General features: G+C 40.3%; 1 protein-coding gene across 13 annotated transcripts in view; it reads left to right on the top strand.

Annotated features, from left to right (window-relative positions):
* The window catches only part of CRACR2A (calcium release activated channel regulator 2A), a 156,300-nt gene that overhangs the window by 33,818 nt on the left and 99,792 nt on the right, over nt 1-22,690 (top strand). Inside the window, exons 1-2 of one of the 13 annotated variants that reach the window (XM_049882225.1) lie at nt 6,788-7,185; nt 7,482-7,547. The exons of 10 other annotated variants lie outside the window; for them this stretch is intronic. The gene's annotated coding sequence lies outside the window, so the exon portion shown is untranslated. Of the gene's footprint in view, nt 1-6,787; nt 7,186-7,481; nt 7,548-18,661; nt 19,669-22,690 lie in introns of those variants that run through there. 2 more of the 13 variants (XM_049882222.1, XM_049882216.1) reach the window with 2 other exon arrangements.

Here is a 22,690-nt window from a genome sequence, read left to right as displayed (position 1 = left end):
ACCACTCTTCTCATTAAAAAAAAAAAAAAACAAACTTGTTTTTTCCCTTACTGCAAAAGTAATAGGTCATAATATAACAAAAATATTGGAAAATCCACAAGAAAATAAAAATCATTTTTAAGCCATATGCAAGAACTTTAAAAAAAAAGAAAAGCTTGCAAGTGGCCATCTAAGATACATCTGTTGGTTCCATCCCCTTCAGAGCAAAGGAGAATGAAGAAAACCAAAGACCCAGGAAGATATTAGTCCAAAGAACTAATGGACCACGTGAACCACAGCGTCCACCAGCCTGAGCCCAGGAGAAATCAGTGGTACCTGGCTACAGTGGTACCTGGCTACTATCACTGACTGCTCTGACAGAGATCACAATAGAGGGCCCCCGACAGAGCAGGAGAAAAATGTAGAAAACACACACACACACACACACACACACACACACACGTGTTCTGGTCTGACAGAGACTGGAGGAACCCATGAGATTATGGCCCCTGGACATCCTGCTAGCTCAGAACTGAAGCCACTCCCCAAGTCCACCTTTCAGCCAAAGATTAGACAGGCCTATACCAAAAAACCAAACTGAACCTGTTGCCATGGAGTCGATTCTGACTCATAGTGACCCTACAGGACAGAGTAGAACTGCCCCATAGAGTTTCCAAGAGGCGCCTGGTGGATTCAAACCACTGATCCTTTGGTTAGCAGCTGTACCACTTAACCACGACGCCACCAGGGTTTTCAGACAGGCCTATAAAACAAACAATAGCTCATGTGAGGAATGTGCTTCTTAGTTCAATCAAGTATACGAGACCAAATGGGCAACACCTGCCCAAAAGCAAAAACAAGATGGCAGGAAAGGACAGGAAAACTGAACGAATGGACAGGGAGAACCCAGGGTGGAAAGGGAAAGGGGGAGAGTGCTGACACATTGCAGGTATTGCAACCAATGTCACAAAACAATTTGTGTATAAATTTTTGAATGAGAAACTAATTTGTGTTGTGAACTTTCACCTAAAACACAATAAAAATAATTAAAAAAAATCATCTCCAAGAATACCCCCCGAGAAATAACACTAGCGAACATGTACAATCTTGAGTAATTTCTTTCTAAACGTATGTGACCTAAGTTCCCCCAACCTCAGCAGCTGTGGGCAGGACAGAGCACCATTGCTGTCAGGTTCTCCCGCCACTGGCTTGCTGAAGACCATTGCTGGGAGACCATACCAGGGCAGAGCCTTCCCACTGTGGCTGCTTCCAACATCCTTGGCAGCAGTGCCAGTGGGGAGCCTCTACAGGTGGCTTAGGGAGGGGTTATCTTCTTTCACTCTCTGCAAGTACTTATAGATTTATGCATTTATTGTCAGGACTATAAGCTCCAGAAGGACAAAAATCTTGCCAATTTGGCTAGTGCTACCCCTTTGGCACCTAAAACAGTGCCTGCACATAGTAGGTGCTCAGTCAATACTCACTGAATGAATGAATGGATGCCTGAATGAACACCTGAGTGCTGTATTACCTCATATGGAATAGGAAGCACCTAATGAATATTTGCCTTGGGTGAATTGTGCAGATGAGCTGCACAGAGGTCAGGTTCATTGGTTATGTACATCTGGTCTGCCAGCTCTGGCTATGGTTTGGACTTTGGCCTTAGCATAAAACACCATACAGGATCCCAATCCCTTTTGCTATCACGACTGTTACCTCTTGTAATTTCAACCATGCTCTCAAATCATGCTACTTAGCATATGGCCAAGGTATTCTGCAAAGTTTTCTCCGGTTCACAGTCTTAACACCTCAAACTGCCCTAGACAAGAAAGCCTGTTCCTCCTCCAGCCCCTTTAGCTCGCTCTCCTGCTGGGTCCCGTTATTGTTGTTGTTGTTGTCAGGTGCCATTGAGTTGGCTCTGACTCATAGCAACTTATGTGTAACAGAACGAAACGTTGCCTGGTCCTGTTCCATCCTTATAATTGTTGCTGTGTTTGAGCCCATTGTTGTGGCCACTGTGTCAGTCCATCTTGTTGAAGGTCTTCCTCTTTTTTGCTGACCCTCTACTTTACTAAGCATGATGTCCTTCTCCAGGGATTAGCCCCTCTTGATAACCTGTCCAAAGTAGGTTAGACAAAGTCTCTCCATGCTTGCTTCTAAGGAGCCTTCTGACTGTACTTCCTCCAAGACAGATTTGTTTCTTCTTCTGGCAGTCCATGGTATATCCAGGATTCTTCACCAGCACCATAATTCAAGTGCATCAATTCTTCTACGGTCTTCCTTATTCATTGTCCAGCTTTCGCATGTATATGAGGCGATTGAAAATACAGTGGCTTGGGTCAGGTGCACCTTAATCGTCAAAGTGACATCTTTGCTTTTTAACACTTTAAAGAGGTCTTTTGCAGATATGCCCAATGCAATACGTCATTTGATTTCTTGACTGCTGCTTCCATGGCATTGATTGTTGATTCAAGAAGAGTGAAATCCTTAATGACTTCAAGTCCTACATTTCTTCTTAGATAGGGCAGTGTTTCTGGCCATAATTGTGCATCTCTATCTTCAAGGGTGAGCATCAGTAGTGCAGACTGCCCCCAGATGCTCTGTTAACCCAGAAGTAAAACCATTCCCAAAGCCCGCTCTTCAGACAAAGATTAGACTAGACTGTAAAACATAAAATAATACTCGTGAAGAGCGTGCTTCTTAGTTCAATCAGATACATGAAACCAAATGGGCAGCTGCTGTCCAGAGGCAGGATGACAAGGCAGGAAGGGACAGGAGCTGGTTGAAGGACACAGGAAACCTGGGGTAAAAGGGGGAGTGTACTGTCACATTATACAGATTGCAACTAATGTCACATAACAATATGTGTATAATTTTTTTATATGAGAAATTAACTGGAGCTATAAACTTTAACCTAAAGCACAATTAAAAAAAAAAGTTAGGTCCAAAAATAAAAATAATGCAGACTGCATCGGTGGACTGGCTGGAAACTTCAAGATTGCTGCTCAGAGCTGGGCTTCTGGGATGGTGTCCCATTAGTCCTAGGCTACCCTCTTCTCACACACAAGGCTGGGCACAGTCTCAGGTTTTGGTGCCACTGAGTCAACTTCCCACTGCTATTCCTTCACATTTCCTTTTCCTCTCCAAAATGCAGACGTTGTTTTCTTCTGGGACATTACAATACTCCTGGGAGGAAAGTGTGCCCCTAAGTGTTCCCCAAATTGTTATAAAAAGCCACTTCCACTGTGACCCCCCAGTAGCAGACAAGGTGTGATTCATCTCTTGTGTGTTTCCTGGGTGGAAGTCAAATCACCTGTACCAAAATTGTCCTCCAGATGTAAAGAATTACCTGTCCTCTAAGGAGCCAGAGCCAGCAAGATGAGTGAGAGAAGGCAAGGTAGATATGTTAGCCAAGCACTTTGTCGACCTCCCATGGCCCCTTGATGTCAGGCCCTGCATAGGTTAGTGCTGGGGCTGCTGTTTTTAATATTCATGAGGCTCTGCAGCAGGCCCTTAGATCTGAGAAACTGAGTTCATGAGAGTGGCCATTTCTCCCAGGCCCTAATCAGGACAGCTTTAGAAATACTAGGTGACATAGGTCTGTTCCACCCTCTTAGGGCAGGTGGCGAATAAGTGAATATTACTTAAGTTTGTTTAAAAGAAGCCTCTGGAAGAGAGCATTTATCTTTTTCCTCAGCTTTTTTACACATTGGCAGAAGAGCCTGGAACCTTTGCTGGCCTCTCTTTACTAAGAGCTGCTCCAAAGCCACTTCTCACTCACAGATGTCGATTCCACCTTGGAGCATGTCCACTGCCTCCTGCCCCCCTTTCTCCTGCTCTCTTACCTCTCCCGTGGCAATGGCGCACCACTGCTCACTCTCACAACAGTGTCTCATCTGATCCTCCTCCCATGGGGCGGGAAGGAAAACAGTTATTGGCTGGCTTCCCTAAGGACACGTGGTCATGATGTTAGCACTTGAACCTGAGTTCTGACACTTGATCAGAACCTTTCTACTGCACCATGTTGCTGCTGGCCTTTTGACAGAGGGGCTTGGGACAGGCCAGGACGGACGCTTGAGAGGAGACTCAGACTAGAGTTTTGACGGGGAAATTGTTGGCGACAGTTGGCGAAAATGATGCTTGGGGTCACCTCTGTAGGCTGTGCTCATTGTTGTCCTTGTTCTCTCATTTTCTACCAGCCACTAAAACCCATGATAATGATATGCAGCTCTGTGTGTGTGTGTATCATGGGGGAGGGGGAAGGAGAGACAAGTACATCTTTACCTCAGATAATTCCTACAGCAGAGGTAAGCCTAGGCGGTTATGGGAGCTCAGAGGAAAAGCATTTAAGTCAGAGGTGCTGAGGTCAGAGGACGCACCACTTGAATAGAGTCTTTAAGTATTACACAAACCAAAACTCACTGCCATCGAGTTGATTCTGACTCATAGTGACTCCGTAGAGTTTCCAAGGCTGTAAATCTCTGTAGAAGCAGACTGCCACATCTTTTTCCCACAGAGCCACTGGTGGTTTCGAACTACCGACCTTTTGGTTAGCAGCCAATTGCTTTAGCCATGGTGCCACCAGGGCTCCTTCTTTAAGTGTTAGTATGGCTTAACCAAAGGGCAAGGACGTGCCAGATGAGAGGGCAGTGTGTTTGAAGGTGCTGAGGCATGAAAAGGTTGAGAGAATAGGAAATAATTTGGAGAGAAGAGAATGTGGTAGGGAGTGGGAGAAGATGACTGTAATGGGTGGTGGTGGTCCTGCATGTTTAAGACTTACCCTGAAAGCAAAGGAGAAGCATGATCAGGACTGTATTCTAGAAAGATCTCTCTGGGAGTGCAGTCATGGTTTTGTTTAACCTTTTTATGGAAAGCAATTTGGTAATATGTATTAAGAGCCTTAAAAATAGGCATACAAAATACACTTTGAATAATATTACCGTTGGGAATAATAACAATAATAATACTAGTCACCTACCAGGTACCAGACACTGTACCAGGTATTTTTGATATGCTATACAAATTATTTGGAAACCCTAGTGGCATAGTGGTTAAGAGCTAACCAAAAGGTCGGCAGTTCGAATCCAGCAGGTGCTGCTTGGAAACTCTATGGGGCAGTTCTACTCTGTCCTATAGGGCCGCTATGAGTCAGAATCTACTTGACGGCAACGAGTTTGTTTTTTTTTTTAATACAAATTATTTTGTTTAATCCTTGTAATAATTCTGTAAAGTAAGAACCATTAGCCCTATTTTCCAGGTAAAGAGACTAAAGTTCTAAAGAGTCAAGTAGACTTAAAAATGAATCCAAACTCTGTTCCTAATTAGTTGTTTTTCTAAGACAAATTACTTAACCTCTCTGAAATTGTTTCCTGAAGTGCTACTGCTAAAAAATAATAATAATAAAAGCCAGAATTAAACATAAGCCTCTCTTTATTGGATTATCTACTTGTTTGGATCATCAGTGCCACAGCTGGCCTCCATTTTCTTAAATTAGAGCTTCTGCTTCAAACATTAAGCAAGTGAGCCAGAATTGTGTGGAGAGTTATCGGAGAGCGGCTTTGCTTTATGGGTTCACTGTGAGAGTTGCATGCCCTGTAGTTTGCTGTATACACGCACGTAACTGTTATCACATCCTCTATCTCCATTATTTGCATCTCATCTCCCTGCTAGATTGTAAATTCATTGAGGAGGGGGATAGTCTTAAATATATCTTGTATTTCCCTCAGCATCTGCCTGGTTCAGTGCCTGCCTTGTGGCTGAGCACATTGATTAGCTTTTCTAGAAGCAGTTGGAACATCAGGATCCAAGGGAGAGTGGGGACTTTGAGAGTAAAGAGTAGGAGTTGGGGTCATGGAAGTGGACACAGAAAAGACAGATATTTAGAGTTAGAGATTGTGAGGGACGGTGTGGAACTAAGGGAATCTGGGAGAATGTATTTGGTAGAAAATATCAAAATGAAGAGAGTTGTCTTAGGTTGAGTTCGCCAGAAGCAGACCTGAGAGGAAGATTCATTTGCAAGGATTTTTTTATGGAAGTGCTTCCTGGAGAACCCGGAAAAGGAGAGAAGGAGCAGGAAAAAAGAGAGAAAGAAGCTAGACAGAGTGCAGCCTCAGGCAAAGTTCCAGCCTCAGCCTGGTAAACAGCGTTCATCCCAACTGGAGGCAGGGAAACTGGGTTAACTCAGTTATTGGCCAAGGACTCTGTAGAGGGGCCAGGGAACTTCTAGGCACTTCCAGCTCTGCCCTTGTGGGCAAAATGAGCGGGTCTTCTAAGACTCATAGGTACAGGGAGTTAGAAGTTGAGGCACACAGAATTGGGGGAGAGTACACAGATACTGGTGGGCATCTGGGTGGTGGGCATCTGTGTGGATCATTGATCGTATCGCCTTGATAACAGGTCTCCAGCTTTAACTGTGTCCAGCTGTACCACACTGATCCATCTGCCTCGAAACCTGTGGTCTTATGGAACTTTGTCATCTGTAAAGTGGGATGGTATTATTTTACTTGATTATATCACAGAGTGATTGTGAAAACAAAATGACACAGGACAGGGTATGGAGAATCCCGTTGACAGTTATCAAACATTGTACAAAGCCAGGTGTTATTATTGCAGCTTTCTCTTCCAGGCCCAGAGTATATATTACCACTTAGCCCTCTCCTGGGTGCTTGTCTTGCAGGCATCAGCACTGACAGCCTTTGAAAAGAGCTTGCTCGTGTTGGGAAGAAAGCAAGCACTTTTTTAATGTTGATAAATTTTGCAGCAGTTCCTTTAATATATACCAGCTGGTTTGAAATACATCTAATTAACCACCAGCTATCATGCTGTGGCTGTGTTTGGCTTTGATGGGCTCATCAGCGTCAGTAAGGAAATATTGGAAAGCTAATCATAATAGAGCTTAGCTCTTATAAAATGCCTTTTATCTTCAAAGTGGTTTACAACCACTGATTATTAGAGGGATTAGGGTGAACAGCAACCATTTCACAGAGACCTGACACCATTATCAAGGGCCTTTAATGTATCTTGTAATAGAGCAAGAGGAGTGTGAACGGGGATGCTTAATAAGAGTTGTCCTGTCCTGAGTTATTTTACAGAGGTAGGAGACAGCTGTTCCCTGTCTCCCTTGAGGCTAGAACAAGGAAACTGGACCTAATTTGAGGAGAAAGGATTCAGGATGGAGTGGCTGCATAAGCCACAGTCAGCCGAGTGGTAAGATTGCTCTTCACAAAGGTGCTTCCATACAAGCCCCCTTTTCTGTGGACTGGGGGGAGGGGCCATATCACCTTCTTGGTGACCTGTGCTGGGGGAGTCAGTGGTAGATTTGTGGGCTTCTTGATTGTATCTCTACATGTAGTTTTTTTGTTGTGGGTTGGTTGGTTTTCACTTTTTTGTTTATTGGTTTGCTTTGTTAGAATATAATCTTGGGTGGGAGAAGCCAATTTGATTTTAATAATAATAGCTAACACTTATAAAGTAATACACCCCCCCCCCCCACAATTTTACAGATGAAGAAGGTGAGAGACCTTAAGAAACCTACAAGAGGTCACAGAGCAAGTGAGCAGAGGACTCAGGTAGTCTGGCCTTGGAGTCCATGTTGTTTTTTTTTTTCTTCAATTTAAATTTTATTGTGCTTTAGGTGAAAGTTTATAACGCAAATTCGTTTCTCATTCAAAAATTTATACAGAAATTGTTTTGTGACATTGGTTGCAATCCCCGCAGGGTGTCAGCACTCTCCTCCTTTTCCTTTCCACCCTGGGTTCTCCATGTCCGTTCTTCCAGTTCACCTGTTTCTTCCTGGCTTCTCGTCTTTGCTTTTGGGCAGGTGTTGCCCATTTGGTCTCGTACACTTGATTGAACTAAGAAGCACATTCCTCACAAGTATTATTGTTTGTTTTATAGGCCTGTCTAATCTTTGGCTGAAAGGTAGACTTCAGGAGTGGCTTCCGTTCTTCATTAGCAGGATGTCTGGGGGCCATAATCTCAGGGGTTCCTTCAGTCTCTGTCAGATCAGTAAGTCTGGTCTTCTTTTGTGAATTTGAATTTTGTTGTACATTTTCTCTTGCCCTGTCCCGGACCCTCTATTGTGATCCCTGTCAGAGCCATCGGTGGTGGTAGTCAGGCACCATCGAGTTCTCCTGGGCTCAGGCTGGTGGAGGCAGTGGTTCATGTGGTCTGTTAGTCCTTTGGACTAATATCTTCCCTCTGTTTTTGGTTTTCTTCATTCTCCTTTGCACCGAATGGGATGGAACCAATAGATGTATCTTAGATGGCCACTCACAAGCTTTTAAGACCCTGTAAGCTACTCACTAAGTAGGATATAGAACATTTTCTTTATGAACTATGTTATGCCAATTGACCTAAGTGCCCCCAGAGACCATGGTCCGTAGCCCTCAGCCCCAGTAACACGGTCCCTCAAGGTGTTTGGATGTGTCTAGGAAGCTTCTGTGACTTTGCCTTTGTCAATTTGTGCTGACTTCTCCTATATTGTGTGTTGTCTTTCCCTTCACCAAAGTTAACACTTGTCTACTATCTAGTTAAGTGATTTTCCTTCTCCACTGCTCCCCTCACTCATAACCATCAAAGATTTTTTTTTCTGTGTGTAAGCCTTTTCTTGGGTTCTGGTAATAGTGGTCTCATACAATATTTGTCCTTTTACGATTGACTTATTTCACTCAGCATAATGCCCTCCAGATTCATCCATGTTGTAAGATGTTTCCTGGATTCATCATTGTTCTTTATCTTTGCATAGTATTCCATTTTGTGTATGTATCACACAATGCTGGCAAAACTGGATGTCCATTGTAAAAATATGAAACAGGACCCATACCTCACACCAGTTTACATTTCCCACCAGCAGTGCATATGTTCTAATCTCCCTGAAACCTCTCCAAGATTTGTTATTTTCTGTTTTCTTGATTAGTGCTAGTAATGTTGGGGTTAGATGGTATCTCATTGTAGTTTTGATTTTCATTTCTGTAATGCCTAATGATCACGAGCATTTCCCCATGTGTCTATTAGCTGCCTGAATGTCTTCTTTGGTGAAGTGTCTGTTCATATCTTTTACCCATTTTTCAATTGGCTCATTTGTCTTTTTGTTGTTGAGGTGTTGGAGTATTCTATAGATTTTAGAGATTAGACCTTTTTCAGATATGTCATAGCCAAAATTTTTTTCCTAGTCTGTAGTTTCTCTTTTTACTGTTTTGGTGAAGTCTTTTGATGAACTTAAATGTTTAATTTTTAGAAGATCCCATTTATCTAGTTTCTCTTCTGGTGTTTGTGCATTGTTAGTTATGGTTTGTATTCTATTTATGCCATGTATTAGAGCACCTAGTGTTGTCCCTATTTTTTCTTCCATGATCTTTATCGTTTTAGGTTTTATATTTAAGTCTTTGATTCATTTTGAGTTAGTTTTTTGTGTATGGTGTGAGGTATGGGTCCTGTTTCATTTTTTTTTACAATGGACATCCAGTTTTGCCAGCATCATTTGTTAAAAAGACTGTCTTTTCCCCATTTAATGGCCATTGGCCCTTTGCCAAAGATCAGCTGACCATAGATGGATGGATTTGCACCTGGGTTCTTGATTTTGTTCCATTAGTTTTTGTGTCTGTTGTACCTCTGTAGGCTATTTTGACTGTATAGTAGGTTCTGAGATCAGGTAGTGTGAGGCTTCCTACTTTGTTCTTTTTCTTCAGTAATGGTTTGCTTGTCTGAGGCCTCTTGCCTTTCCATATAAAGTTGATTAGTTTTTCCATCTCATTAAAGAATACTGTTGGTGTTTGGATCGGGATTGCATTATATCTGTAGATCGATTTGGGTAGAATTGACGTTTTCATAATGTTGAGTCTTCCTACCCATGAACATGGTATGTTTTTCCATTTATGTAGGGTTCTTTTGGTTTCTTGCAGTGGTGTTTTGTAGTTTTCTTTGTGCAGGTCTTCTTCATACCTGGTTAGATTTATTCCTAAGTATTGTATCTTTTTAGAGACTATTATAAATGGTATTATTTTCCTGATTTCCTTTTCAAAGTTCTATTCATTGGTGTATAGGAATTCAACTGATTATTGTATGTTGATGTTGTGTCTTGCTACTCTGCTAAATCTTTTTATTAGTTCCAGTAGTTTTCTTGTGGAATCGTTGAAGTTCTCTGTGAATAGGATCATATCAGCTGTGACTAGGGATAGTTTTTACTTCTTTCTTTCCAATTTGGATGCCTTTTATTTCATTTTCTTATCTTATTGTAGAACTTTCAGCACAATGTTAAATACTAGCGTTGATAAAGGGCATCCTTGTCTTGTTCCTGTTCTCAGAGGGAATGCTTTCAGCCTCTCTCTGTTGAGAATGACGTTGGTTGTTGGTTTTGTATAAATGCCCTTTATTATGTTGAAGAATTTCCCTTCTATTTCTATTTTACTGGAAGTTTTTATCAGGAATAGGTGTTGGACTTTATCAAGTGCTTTCTCTGCATCAAATGAGATAATTTATGTGGTGGATTATGTTGATTGATTTTCTAATGTTGAACCATCCTTGCATACTTGGTATGAATCCCACTTGGTTGTGGTATATATATATATATTTTTCTTTGATATGATGCTGAATTCTATTGGCTAGCATTTTGTTGAGAATTTTTGCATCTATATTGATGAGCTATATTGGTCTGTAATTTTTTTTTTTTTTTTTTTTGTGGTGTCTTCGGCTTTTGGTATCAGGGTTATTCTTGCTTCATAGAATGAATTCAGTAGCATTCCTTCCTTTTCTATGCTCTGAAATAGTTTGAGTAGTACTGTGTGAGCTCTTCTCTGAATGTTTGCTAGAATTCTCCAGTGAAGCCATCCAGGCCAGGGCTTTTTTGTTGTTGTTGGAATTTTTTAATTATCTTTTCAAGCTCTTCTCTTGTTATGGGTCTGTTCAGATTTTCTATCTCAGTGTGTGTTCGTTTAGGTAGGTAGTGTTTTTCTAGAAATTTGTCCATTTCCTCTAGGTCTTCAAATTTATTGGAGTATAGTTTTTCGTAGTACTCTGTTATGATCCTTTTTATTTCAGTTGGCTCTGTTGTAATGTCCCCCATCTCATTTCTTATTTGGGTTATTTGCTTCCTCTTCTGTTTTCCTTTTGCCAGTTTGGCCAGTGGTTTGTCAATTTTGTTGATCTTTTCCAAGAACCAACTTTTGGTCTTATTGGTTCTTTCAATTGTTTTTCTATTCCGTATTTCATTTATCTCTGCTCTAATCTTTATTATTTACTTTCTTCTGGTGCCTGTGGGCTTCTTTTGCTGTTCTCTTCCTATATGTTTGAGTTGTAGGGCTAACATTTTGATTTTGGCCTGTTCTTTTTCAATGTGTGCATTTATTGTTATAAATTGACCTCTGAGCACTGCCTTCGCTGTGTCTCAAAGGTTTTGGTATAATGTGTTTTCATTCTCATTTGATTCTAGGAATTTTTGATTCTGTCCTTGATTTCTTCTGTTTCCCAGTTGTTTTCAAGCAAGATGATATTCAGTTTCCAAGTATTTGATTTTTTTCGCTTGCTCTTCCAGTTAATGATTTCTATTTTAATGGTGTTGTTATCAGAGAGAATGTTTTGTATTATTTCGATGTTTTGATTGTATTAAGGGCTGTTTTGTGCCCTAAAATGTGGTCTCTTCTGAAGAATGTTCCATGTGTATTGGAAAAGAATGTGTACTGTGCAGCTATTGGGTGGAGTGTTCTATATATGTCTATGAGGTTAAGTTGGTTGACTTTGGCCTTTAGATCATCTGTATCTTTGTTGAGTTTCTTTCTAGATGTTCTGCCCTTTACCAAGAGAATGTGTTGAAGTCTCCTTCTATTATTGTCGAACTGTGTATTTCTCCTTTCAGTGCTGTTAGAGTTTGTTTTACATATTTTGGAGCCCTGTCGTTGGTTGGGTAGGAGTCCATGTTCTTATCCACCAAAGTAACAGGCCTGTCAGTGAAGGGGTGGTATTTGTTCAAAGCCCACCTGCACCACATGTCAGAGAAATAAATAACAATGCCATATGGAACAGGGAAAGTTTTATTTCCAGGCTGGTTTGGTTTCCACACTAAATATTTTTAGCTTGAGCAATGGGGTAGTGAAAGGTATTCTGACTAGTAGCAACTCAGTGTCTGTGTTCCTTGCTGAAAGGAATCTTACATCTGCCTCGCTGTCATTGTTCCACCGGAGGGTCTGCCCAAGGACATGGGGAACATAGGAGAGAACACAGGCCTCATTACACAAACCTGAGGTTGGCTAAAGCACTTGCTTCTCAATTGCTGAGATGGATTTAATAATGGGCCATGTCCTATAAGTTTAGTGTGGGTGGGGATACAGAATGTAGCCTACAGAGGCATCAGCTACTATTACCTGTGCAAACAGTACTGAGGATGCAGATGTACACTCTCAAGACACTCTGGGCAAAAGTATCAGTCTCCTGATTTCTTTCTCAGTGCAAGCCAAATGTTGGTAGCTTGAAAATGGCCGTGGTGGAAGTATTTACACCATGGAAATTGGCAAATGCTACAAACCAAAGCTTCTCCTGACCCCACCTCAGAGAAATAGTTGTTAAATACTTACCATCACAGTAGCACTCTTGACCCTCACTCTCAATGGTTAGTTAAGAAGCCAACACACATTTATTGAGTACCTGTTATATGCAAGGTACCAGACTGAGAATTGGTGGGGCATTCATTTAAATTATCAAATATCAATTTCATACCTACTAAGAATTATGAGTTGGACCTCTGTCTTCAAGGAAGAAATAAAACATATTACGTAGTTGAAAAGCTAGCCAGCCAAGAAAGCAATTTGTTCTATGCCTCAAGGATGAAAAAGACAGTAAGTCAGCCTGGCAGTGCCTTAAAAGGTTAAATATACAGTTAACATTGTTGCTATTGTTGTTGATAGGTGCCGTTGATCAGTTCCAACTCATAGCAACCCTATGTATAACTGAATGAAACACTGCCCAGTCCTGTGCCATCCTCACGATCATTATGGTTGAGCCCATTGTTGCAGCTACCATGTCAATATGTCTCATCGAGGGTCCTCCTTTTTTTCACTGACCCTCTACTTTACCAAGCATGATGTCCTTCTCCAGGGACTGATCCCTCCTGATAACACATCCCAAGTATGTGAGATGTAGTCTTACCGTCCTTAATCCTTGCTTCTAAGGAACACTCTGTTTGTACTTCTTGCAAGACAGATTTGTTCATTCTTTTGGCAGTCCATGGTATATTTGATATTCTTTGCCAACACCATAATTCAAATGTGTCACTTCTTTGGTATTCCATATTCGTCGTCCATCTTCCGCATGCATGGATTGGGTCAGGCACACCTTAGTCTTCAAGATGACATCTTTGCTTTTTAACTCTTTAAAGAGATCTTTGCAGCAGATTTGCCCAATGCAATGCATTGTTTGATTTCTTGACCACTGCTTCCATAGGTGTTGATTGTATATCCAAGTAAAATGAAATCCTTGACACCTTCAATCTTTTCTCCGTTTATCATGATGTTGCTTATTGGTTCAGTTGTGAGGATATTCGTTTTCTTTATGTTGAGGTGTAATCCATACTGAAGGCTGTGGTCTTTGATCTTCATCAGTAAGTGCTTCAAGTCCTGTTCACTTTCAGCAAGCAAGGTTGTGTCATTACATATCACGAGTTGTTAATGAGTCTTCCTCCAATCCTGATGGCACATTCTTCTTCATATAGTCCAGCTTATTGAATTATTTGCTCAGCATACATATTGAGTAAGTATGGTGAAAGGATACAACCCTGACACACACGTTTCCTGACTTTAAACCATGCAGTATCCCCTTGTTCTGTTCGAACAACTGCCTCTATACAGGTTCCTCATGAGCACAGTTCAGTGTTCTACAATTCCCATTTTTTTGCAGTGTTATGATCCACACAGTCAAATGTCTTTTCTTAGTCATCTTTCTGGTATTCTCTGTTTTCAGCCAGTATCTTGGAAATCATCAAAAATGTAATGGAATGCATAAACATGGATATCCTAGGCATTTGTGAGCTGAAATGGCCTGGTATTGGCCATTTTGAATCAGATAATCTTGTGGTCTACTCTGCTGGGAATGACAAATTGAAGAGGTATGGTATTGCATTCATTGCCAAAAAGAACATTTCAAGATCTATCCTGAAGTACAATGCTGTCAGTGATAAGATAATATCCATATACCTACAAGAAAGACCAGTTAATAGGACTATTATTCAAATTTACGTACCAACCACTAAGGCCAAAGATGAAGAAATTGAAGATTTTTACCAACTTCTGCAGTCTGAAATTGATCAAACATGCAATCAGAATGCATGATAATTACTGGAGATTGGAATGTAAAAGTTGGAGTCAAAGAAGGATCAGTAGTTGGAAAATATGGCCTTGGTGATAGAGCCAATGCCAGAGATCACATGATAGAATTTTGCAAGACCAACGACTTCTTCATTGCAGATACCTTTTTTCAACAACACAAATGGCAACTATACATGTGGACCTTGTCAGATGGAATACACAGGAATCAAATCAACTACATTCTGTGGAAAGAGAGTTAACATACAACCCAGCAATTCCACTCATAGCTGTATACCCAAAAGGAATGAAAACATATGTCCACACAAAAGCTTGTACACAAATGCTCATAGTAGCATTATTCATAATAGTTAAAAAGTGGAGACAATCCAAATGTCCATCAACAAATGAATGGATAAGTAAAATTTGATATATTCATACCATGGAATATTATTCAGCCATAAAAAGGAATGAAGGACTGATCCATGCTACAACATGAATGAAACCTGAAAACATTATGCTAAGTAAAAGAAGCTAGGCACAAGAGGCTGCTGTTTGTATTGCATTGGGTGCCCCCAAAATATATGTTGAAATCTTAACCCCTGTACCTGTAAGTAAGACCCTATTTGGAAATAGAGGTTTTCTTTTGTTATGTTAATAAAGTCATACCAGATTGGGGGTGAGTCCTAAACCTAATCACTTCTGATTTATAAAAAGAGCAGAATAAACACAGAGAGGTGGACAGACACCAAGGAATGCCACGGAACTCCCAGGGCCAGTGACAAGGAAGGACTTTGCCGTAGCATCAATTTGGACTTGTAAGCTCCAAAACTGGGAGACAATAAATTTCTGTTCTTTAAAGCTACCCACTTGTCTTTTTTGTTACATCAGCACTAGGTAACTAAGACAATCACGTATTTTATGATTCCATTTATATAAAATGTCTAGAATAGGCAAGTCTGTAGAGACAGAAAATAGGTAAGTAGTTGCCTAGGGCAAGGGGGAGTAGGAGGATGGGGACATGATGGCTAAGGGGTGAAGGTTTCTTTTTGGGGTGATGAAAATGTTATAAAATTGATTTTAGTGATGTATATACAACTTCGTGAATATCTAAAAGCTGATAATTGTACACTTTAAATGGGTGAATTGTATGATATGTGAATTATATCTCAATAAAGCTGTCGAAAAAAATAAGAGAGAGCAAGTACTCTGTGATACAGGAGAAGCAGCCCAAGGGGTGTGGTCAAGGAAGGCTTCTCAGAGGAGGTAGACTTAGCACTGGGCCCCGAAGGCATATACAACATTGATAGTTGAAGAGGATCTATAGAGAGCGTTCTTACAAGAGGGAGAAGGAACTGAAAATTTTCCATTTGTTGAGTTCCAGAAAACAAATTCAGACCCATTATGCATCAGTCATTTTCCTACTCTCTGTAGTGGCATGAGTCCCAGCTCTACTTGCTTTGTGACTGTGGACAAGTGACTTAACCTCTTGGAGACTGAGATGCTTCATTTTTTTTTTTTTAATTTTTATTGTGCTTTAAGTGAAAGTTTACAAGTCAAGTCAGTCTCTCATACAAAAATTTATGTATACCTCGCTGTATACTCCTATTTGCTCCTACCTTAATGAGACAGCACACTCATTCTCTCCACCCTGTATTTCCAAGTCCATTCAACTAACTCCTGTTCCAAGGCGTGGGATTGCTGGACCATATGGTAGTTCTATTTTTAGCTTTTTAAGGAGGCATCAAATTGATTTCCAAAGTAGTTGTACCACTTCACATTCCCACCAGCAGTGTATAAGTGTTCCAGTCTCTCCACAACCTCTCCAACATTTATTTTGTTTTTTGGATTAATGCCGGCCTTCTTGGGGTGAGATGGAATCTCATTGTAGTTTCTATTTGTATTTCTCTAATGGCTAATGATCGTGAGCATTTCCTCATGTATCTGTTAGCTACCTGAATGTCTTCTTCAGTTAAGTCCCCATTCATATCCTTTGCCCATTTTTTTAATTGGGTTATTTGTCTTTTTGTTGTTGAGTTTTTGCAGTATCATATAGATTTTAGAGATCAGACACTGATCAAAAATGTCATAGCTAAAAACTTTTTCCCAGTCTGTAGGTAATCTTTTTACTCTTTTGGTGAAGTCTTTGGATGAGCATAGGTGTTTGATTTTTAGGAGCTCCCAGTTATCTAGTTTCTCTCTGGTGTTTGTGCATTGTTAGTAATGTTTTATATACTGTTTATGTCATGTATTAGGGCTCCTAGCATTGTCCCTACTTTTTCTTCCATGGTCTTTATTGTCTTAGATTTTATATTTAGGTCTTTGATCCATTTTGAGTTAGTTTTTGTGCATGGAGTGAGGTCTGGGTCTTCTTTCATTTTTTTTGCAGATAGATATCCAGTTATGCCAGCACCACCACTTGTTAAAGAGACTGTCTTTTCCCCAATTAACTGCCTTTGGGCCTTTGTCAAATATCAGCTGCTCATATGTGGATGGATTTATGTCTGGATTCTCAATTCTATTGCACTGGCCTATGTATCTGTTGTTGTACCAGTACCAGGCTGTTTTGACTACTGTGCGGATATACTAGGTTCTAAAATCAGGTAGCATAAGGCCTCCCACTTTGTTCTCTTTTAGTAATGCTTTACTTATCCAGGGCCTCTTTCCTTTCCATATGAAGTTGGTGATTTGTTTCTCCATCTCATTAAAAAATCTCGTTGGAATTTGGATGGGGATTGCATTGTATCTATAGATCACTTTTGGTAGAATAGACATTTTTACAATGTTGAGTCATTCTGTCCATGAGCAAGGTATGTTTCTCCACTTATGTAGATCTCTTTTGGTTTCTTGCAATAGTGTCCTGTAGTTTTCTTTGTATAGGTCTTTTACATCTCTGGTTAGATTTATTCCTAAGTATTTCATCTTCTTGGGGGCTACTGTAAATGGTATTGATTTGGTGATTTCCTCTTCAATGTTCTCTTTGTTGGTATAGAGGAATCCAACTGATTTTTGTATGTTTATCTTGTATCCTAGTACTCTGCTGAACTCTTCTATATAGTTTCAGTAGCTTTCTTGAGGATTCTTTAGGGTTTTCTGTGCATAAGATCATGTCATCTGCAAATAGAGATACTTTTACTTCTTCCTTACCAATCTAAATGCCCTTTATTTCTTTATCTATCCTAATTGCTCTGGTTAGCACCTCCAGCACAATGTTGAATAAGAGTGGTGATAAAGGGCATCTTTGTCTGGTTCCTGTTCTCAAGGGGAATGCTTTCAGACTTGCTCCATTTAGGATGATGTTGGCTGTTGGCTTTGTACAAATGCCCTTTATTATGTTGAGGAATTTTCCTTCTATCCCTATTTTGCTGAGAGTTTTTGTCGTGAATGGGTGTTGAACTTTGTCAAATGCCTTTTCTGTATCAATTGATAAAATCATGTGGTTCTTGTCTTTTGTTTTATTCCTATGATGGATTACATTAATTGTTTTTCTAATGTTGAACCATCCCTTTCTTCTTTTTGGATGTGTGCATTTGTTGATATAAACTGACCTCTGAGCACTGCTTTAGCTGTGTCCCAAAGGTTCTGATAGGAAGTGTTTTTGTTCTCATTGGACTCTATGAATTTCTTTATTCCATCCTTAATGTCTTCTATAACCCAATTGTTTTTGAGCAGGGTATTGTTCAGTTTCCAAGTGTTTAATTTCTTTTCCCTGCTTTTTCTATTATTGATTTCTACTTTTACAGCCTTATGGTCAGAGAAGACGCTTTGTAATATTTTGGTGTTTTGGATTCTGTTAAGGCTTGTTTTATGACCTAATATGTGGCCTGTTCTAGAGAATGTGCCATGTGTGCTGGACAAGGAAGTATACTTGCCTGCTATTGGTTGGCGTGTCCTATATTTGTCTATGATGTCAAGTTGGTTGATTGTGGCATTTAGATCTTCTGTATCTTTTTTGAGCTTCTTTCTGGATGTTCTGTCCTTCACTGAAAGTGGTGTGTTGAAGTCTCCTACTATTATTGTGAAGCTGTCTATGAGATGCTTATTAATAAAAGACAAAAGAAGTAGCCAGTCCTGCCAGCTTCCTCTGATCCTTATGGATATAACTGAGATGGTAGAAATGAGAGTTCTTTTTGAATTGCAAAGTGGAAAATATTGTGTTGTTATTAGTTTTTATGTCTTTCATTGTTTCATTGTCTCCCATGGAATCACCTCAGTATAAAAACTTGGAACCAGAAAGGATAATCCTGAAAATGCCTTAGAAAAAATCATAAGAGCTGACATTTACCAACTGCTTACTGTGTGCCAGGTGTAATTTCTAAGCCCTTTACATGTTTTAACTTGCCTGGTCCTTGCAATCCCATGAAGTAAGTACTGTCATTGTTTGCATTTTACAGATGGGAAACTGAGGCATGGAGATATTAAATAACTTGCCCAAGGCCACACAGCTAGGAAGTGGTGGAGCCTGGATTTGAACCCTGGGAAATGTGGCTCTGACACTGCTGTATTGCCTTTGAGCTCATGCAGGGCGGGATCTCTCTTTTCTATGAGGAGAAAGAAGAGAGATGGAGTTCTGTGAGTTTCCTTTCTCTGCTCTGTTCTCCAGCCTTCCCTCCACGTCAATCCCCATGTTGTCTCCCAACCAAAAAGCAGGCTTAGGGTCTGTCCAGTCTGCCATGTGTGGATGTCCAAGAGCCTCTCTTCCCTCCACACCTCCTGTAGCAGATGCTACCAGCACCCTGCCATCATTGCTGGGGTCTGACCATTGCAGTGTGTTCTGGCAACTTCCCAGTGTGTCTCTGTACCTGGGGTCTTTCTCCAGAGCCACAGCACACATGGCAAGCTGGAAATTGACACCCCTCAGGAGCCTCACCCAATGACTGATGGGGTTGTTATATAAATACCCAGCTCCTTTGCCCCTTGGGTTGGAGAACTGACACATGTGTTCTACACGAACTTGTAGCATTTTTATGAGGTATTAAGCTCCAGTTAGTTACCCACAGCTGGTTTTCCAGTAGCTAGCTGGATAACTCACCCTGTATTGGCTGCCTTCTCTCCCTTGACTCACTTCCCATTCCTGAACAGTGTTTCCTGCCCCTTCCAAATAAATCACTTTCACTCAAATCCTTGTCTCAGGGTCTTCTATGACATCTCCCCTCTGAGGCATTGATTCTTCCTTAACTTGTTCCTTCCCAGGGGCCTGCTATTCACCATTCCATGATGAGCATCTCGCACCTGAACACATTAGAGCTGCCTTGAAACCCTTTGCTCAGCAGCCCTCCTGTCCCTCTGCAGTTTGACAAGGCCTGTCTCTTCGCCTTCATTTGACATTGACAGCTCAGAGTTAATCGTTGAAACATCTGGGTCCTACTGCATATGGAATATTCTTCCCACTGAAGTCTGGGTAATTAAAGAGATTGGAACAGATCCTGAAGATGCTTTTTGGGCTTTTGATTCCCTAACTATCTGCTGCAGAAGGGATTCGAGGGAGATCAGGGTGATTTAGTGTCTGCTTTCAGGTTTGCAAAGGGCGTGGTGTGCAGGGAGGTGTCAGCTGTTCTCCATCTCCACTGAGCCCAGAGTGAGGGGGAAAATGAGCTCAGAACCCTTAGGAGGGATTTGGGTTTGATCTATGAACTTTCTGATTGTGGGAGTTGCTAAGCTGCTAGAATTACTTCAGAAGAATGGGAAATCTTCTGTAAATATCTAAGAACTGGCTAATTTCCATCTGTATATAAAAGCTTTTATGGAACCATTCTATGGGAAGAAGAGTGGTCTGCAAGCTCTCATAGAAAGAAGATAAAAAAGTATTTTCTCTTTTTCTTCTTGTGATGGCCTTTTCCCTTTGTGTTTGGAATATGCCCTGCCATGTCCCCGTTTATGGGTGTATGGTCTTTTATGGGTGTATGGTCTATTGGCCTCATGGAAAGTCTGGGAGACAAAAAGCTCTGTTCAGCCTGGAGACGAGGACCTTCACCCAGGTGTAAGACAGCCGAGCTCATGACAGAGTTTCCACTTTATTTTGAAATGAAAGCGTAAACACTTCTGTTGTTTTGTCTTCTATTCTCCTTGAAAGCCCCACAGATGCTCTGCAAAGATTGCAGGCCAAGCCAGGCAGGAGATATGGCATAAGAGAAAGAGGGCTGAACTCTAGATGGGTCTTCAGGAGGGGCTCTGCCTGCATCCTTATTTTTAGGCTTAATTTAGCTCCCTGCACTAAGGACTGAAGATTTTCACATGGGAACTGCTTAATTTCCAGCCATATCCTGCTTGCCATCATTGATTTTAAAAAGGAGAACTAGGCTGGTCTAGCTTTGTAAGACCTGGAAAGATGTGGGAAGGTTTTGATATGTGACCTGGACCTATTTTTTTTTTAAACAGCTTTATCGAAGTATAATTGACATACAATAAACTGCACATGTTTAAAGTGTACAATTTGATAAGTTTTGACGTGTGTGTGTGTACGTGTGTGTATGTATTCGTAAAACGGTCACCTTAATCGAGACAGTGAACATACCAATCACTCACAAAAGTTTCCTCTCCTGCTGACCTGTCCCCCTCCCCCATCTGCTTTCTGTCAGTATAAATTCGTTTTCATTTTTTAGAATCTTATATAAATGAAATCATATAGGATGTGCTCTTTTTTATCTGGCTTCTTTCATCCATTCTGAAAGTCATCCATTTTGTGTGCTTGGATGAATAGTTCATTCCTGTTATTGTTGACCAGCGTTTCACGTAGTTATTTGACATTTATGTATCTTACTTGGTAAAGCGCCTGTTGACATCTTTTGCCTATTTTAAAAATTGAGTTGATTGTTTTCTTACTAATGAGTTTTGGGAGTTCTTTATATAATCTGGATCAAAATCTATCAGATTTATGTTCTGCAAATATTTTTCCCAGTCTGTGGATTGTTTTTAATTCTCTTTAATGGTGTTCTTCAAAGAGCAAATGTTTTTAATTTCAATGAAGGCAATTTATCAATTTAAAAAAAAAAAAAAAGGATTGTGTTATTGCTATGAAAACCCTGGTGGCGTAGTGGCTAAGTGCTATGGCTGCTAACCAAAAGATCGGCAGTTTGAATTCACCAGGAGCTCCCTGGAAATTCTATGGGGCAGTTCTACTCTGTCCTATAGGGTCTCTATGAGTCCGAATCAACTTGATGGCAATGGATTTAGGTTTGGTTTGGTTTTTGTTATTGCTATTGTACCTAAGAAATCTTTGCCTCAGCCAAGGTCACAAAGATATTTTCTTCTGGAAGTTTTAGGTTTTATACTTAGGCCTGTGGTCCATTTTGAGTTAATTTTGGTGTATGGTACAAAGTATGAATTGAAATTCCTTTTCTTAGCAAATGGATATCTAATGTTTCTGCACCATTTGTTGAAAAGATTATCCTTTCTCCACTGAATTGTCTTTGCATCTCTGTCAAAAATAGTCTATGGATGGGTCTATTTCTGGATTCTGTATTTTATATTTTGTTCCATTTATTTAGCTTTCTGTCATTATACCAATTCCACATTGTCTTGATTGCTGCAGCTTTAAATCAGTCTTGAAATCAGGTAGGATTAATCCTGCAATTTCCATCTTTTCCAAGGTTGGTTTGGCTCTTCTTTGTATTTCCATATAAATTTTAGATCGACTTGTCAATTTCTACAAAAAAGCCTGCTGGGATTTCAGTTGGAATTGATGTGAATCTATAGATGAATTTGGGGAAAAAATGACATTTTCATAATATTAAGTCTTCCAACCCATGAACATGGCGTATCTGTCTATTTATTTAGGTTTTCTTTTGTTTCTCTTAATATTTTGTAGCTTTTGATGTATTGCATATCCATTGTCAAATATATCACTAGTATTTCATATTTTTGATCTTATTGTAAATGATATTTCAATTTCAATTGTTTGTGGCTAGTTTATAAAAGTACAATTGATTTTTATGTTTAGAGCCTGTATCCTGCAATCTTGCCAAACTCACTTGCTAGTTCCAGTAGCTTTGTTTATTCCATCTGACGTTTTACATAGACAATTATGTTGTCTGAGAATAAAGACAATTTTACTTCTTCCTTTCCAATTTAGGTGCCTTTTCTTTCTTCCTTCCTTCCTTCCTTCCTTCCTTCCTTCCTTCCTTCCTTCCTTCCTTCCTTCCTTCCTTCCTTCCTTCCTTCCTTCCTTCCTTCCTTCCTTCCTTCCTTCCTTCCTTCCTTCCTTCCTTCCTTCCTTCCTTCCTTCCTTCCTTCCTTCCTTCCTTCCTTCCTTCCTTCCTTCCTTCCTTCCTTCCTTCCTTCCTTCCTTCCCTTTCTCTCTTTCTCTCTTTCTCTTTCTCTCTCTCTTTATTTCTTTCCTCTCTCTTTCTCTCTCTTTCTTTCTCTCTTTATTTCTTTCCTCTCTCTTTCTCTCTCTTTCTTTCTCTCTTTCTCTCTCTCTTTTC

The sequence above is a fragment of the Elephas maximus genome, chromosome 4 (assembly GCF_024166365.1).
Source record: "Elephas maximus indicus isolate mEleMax1 chromosome 4, mEleMax1 primary haplotype, whole genome shotgun sequence".
Taxonomy (NCBI): domain Eukaryota; kingdom Metazoa; phylum Chordata; class Mammalia; order Proboscidea; family Elephantidae; genus Elephas; species Elephas maximus.
This window is presented reverse-complemented; position numbering and strand designations above follow the sequence as displayed.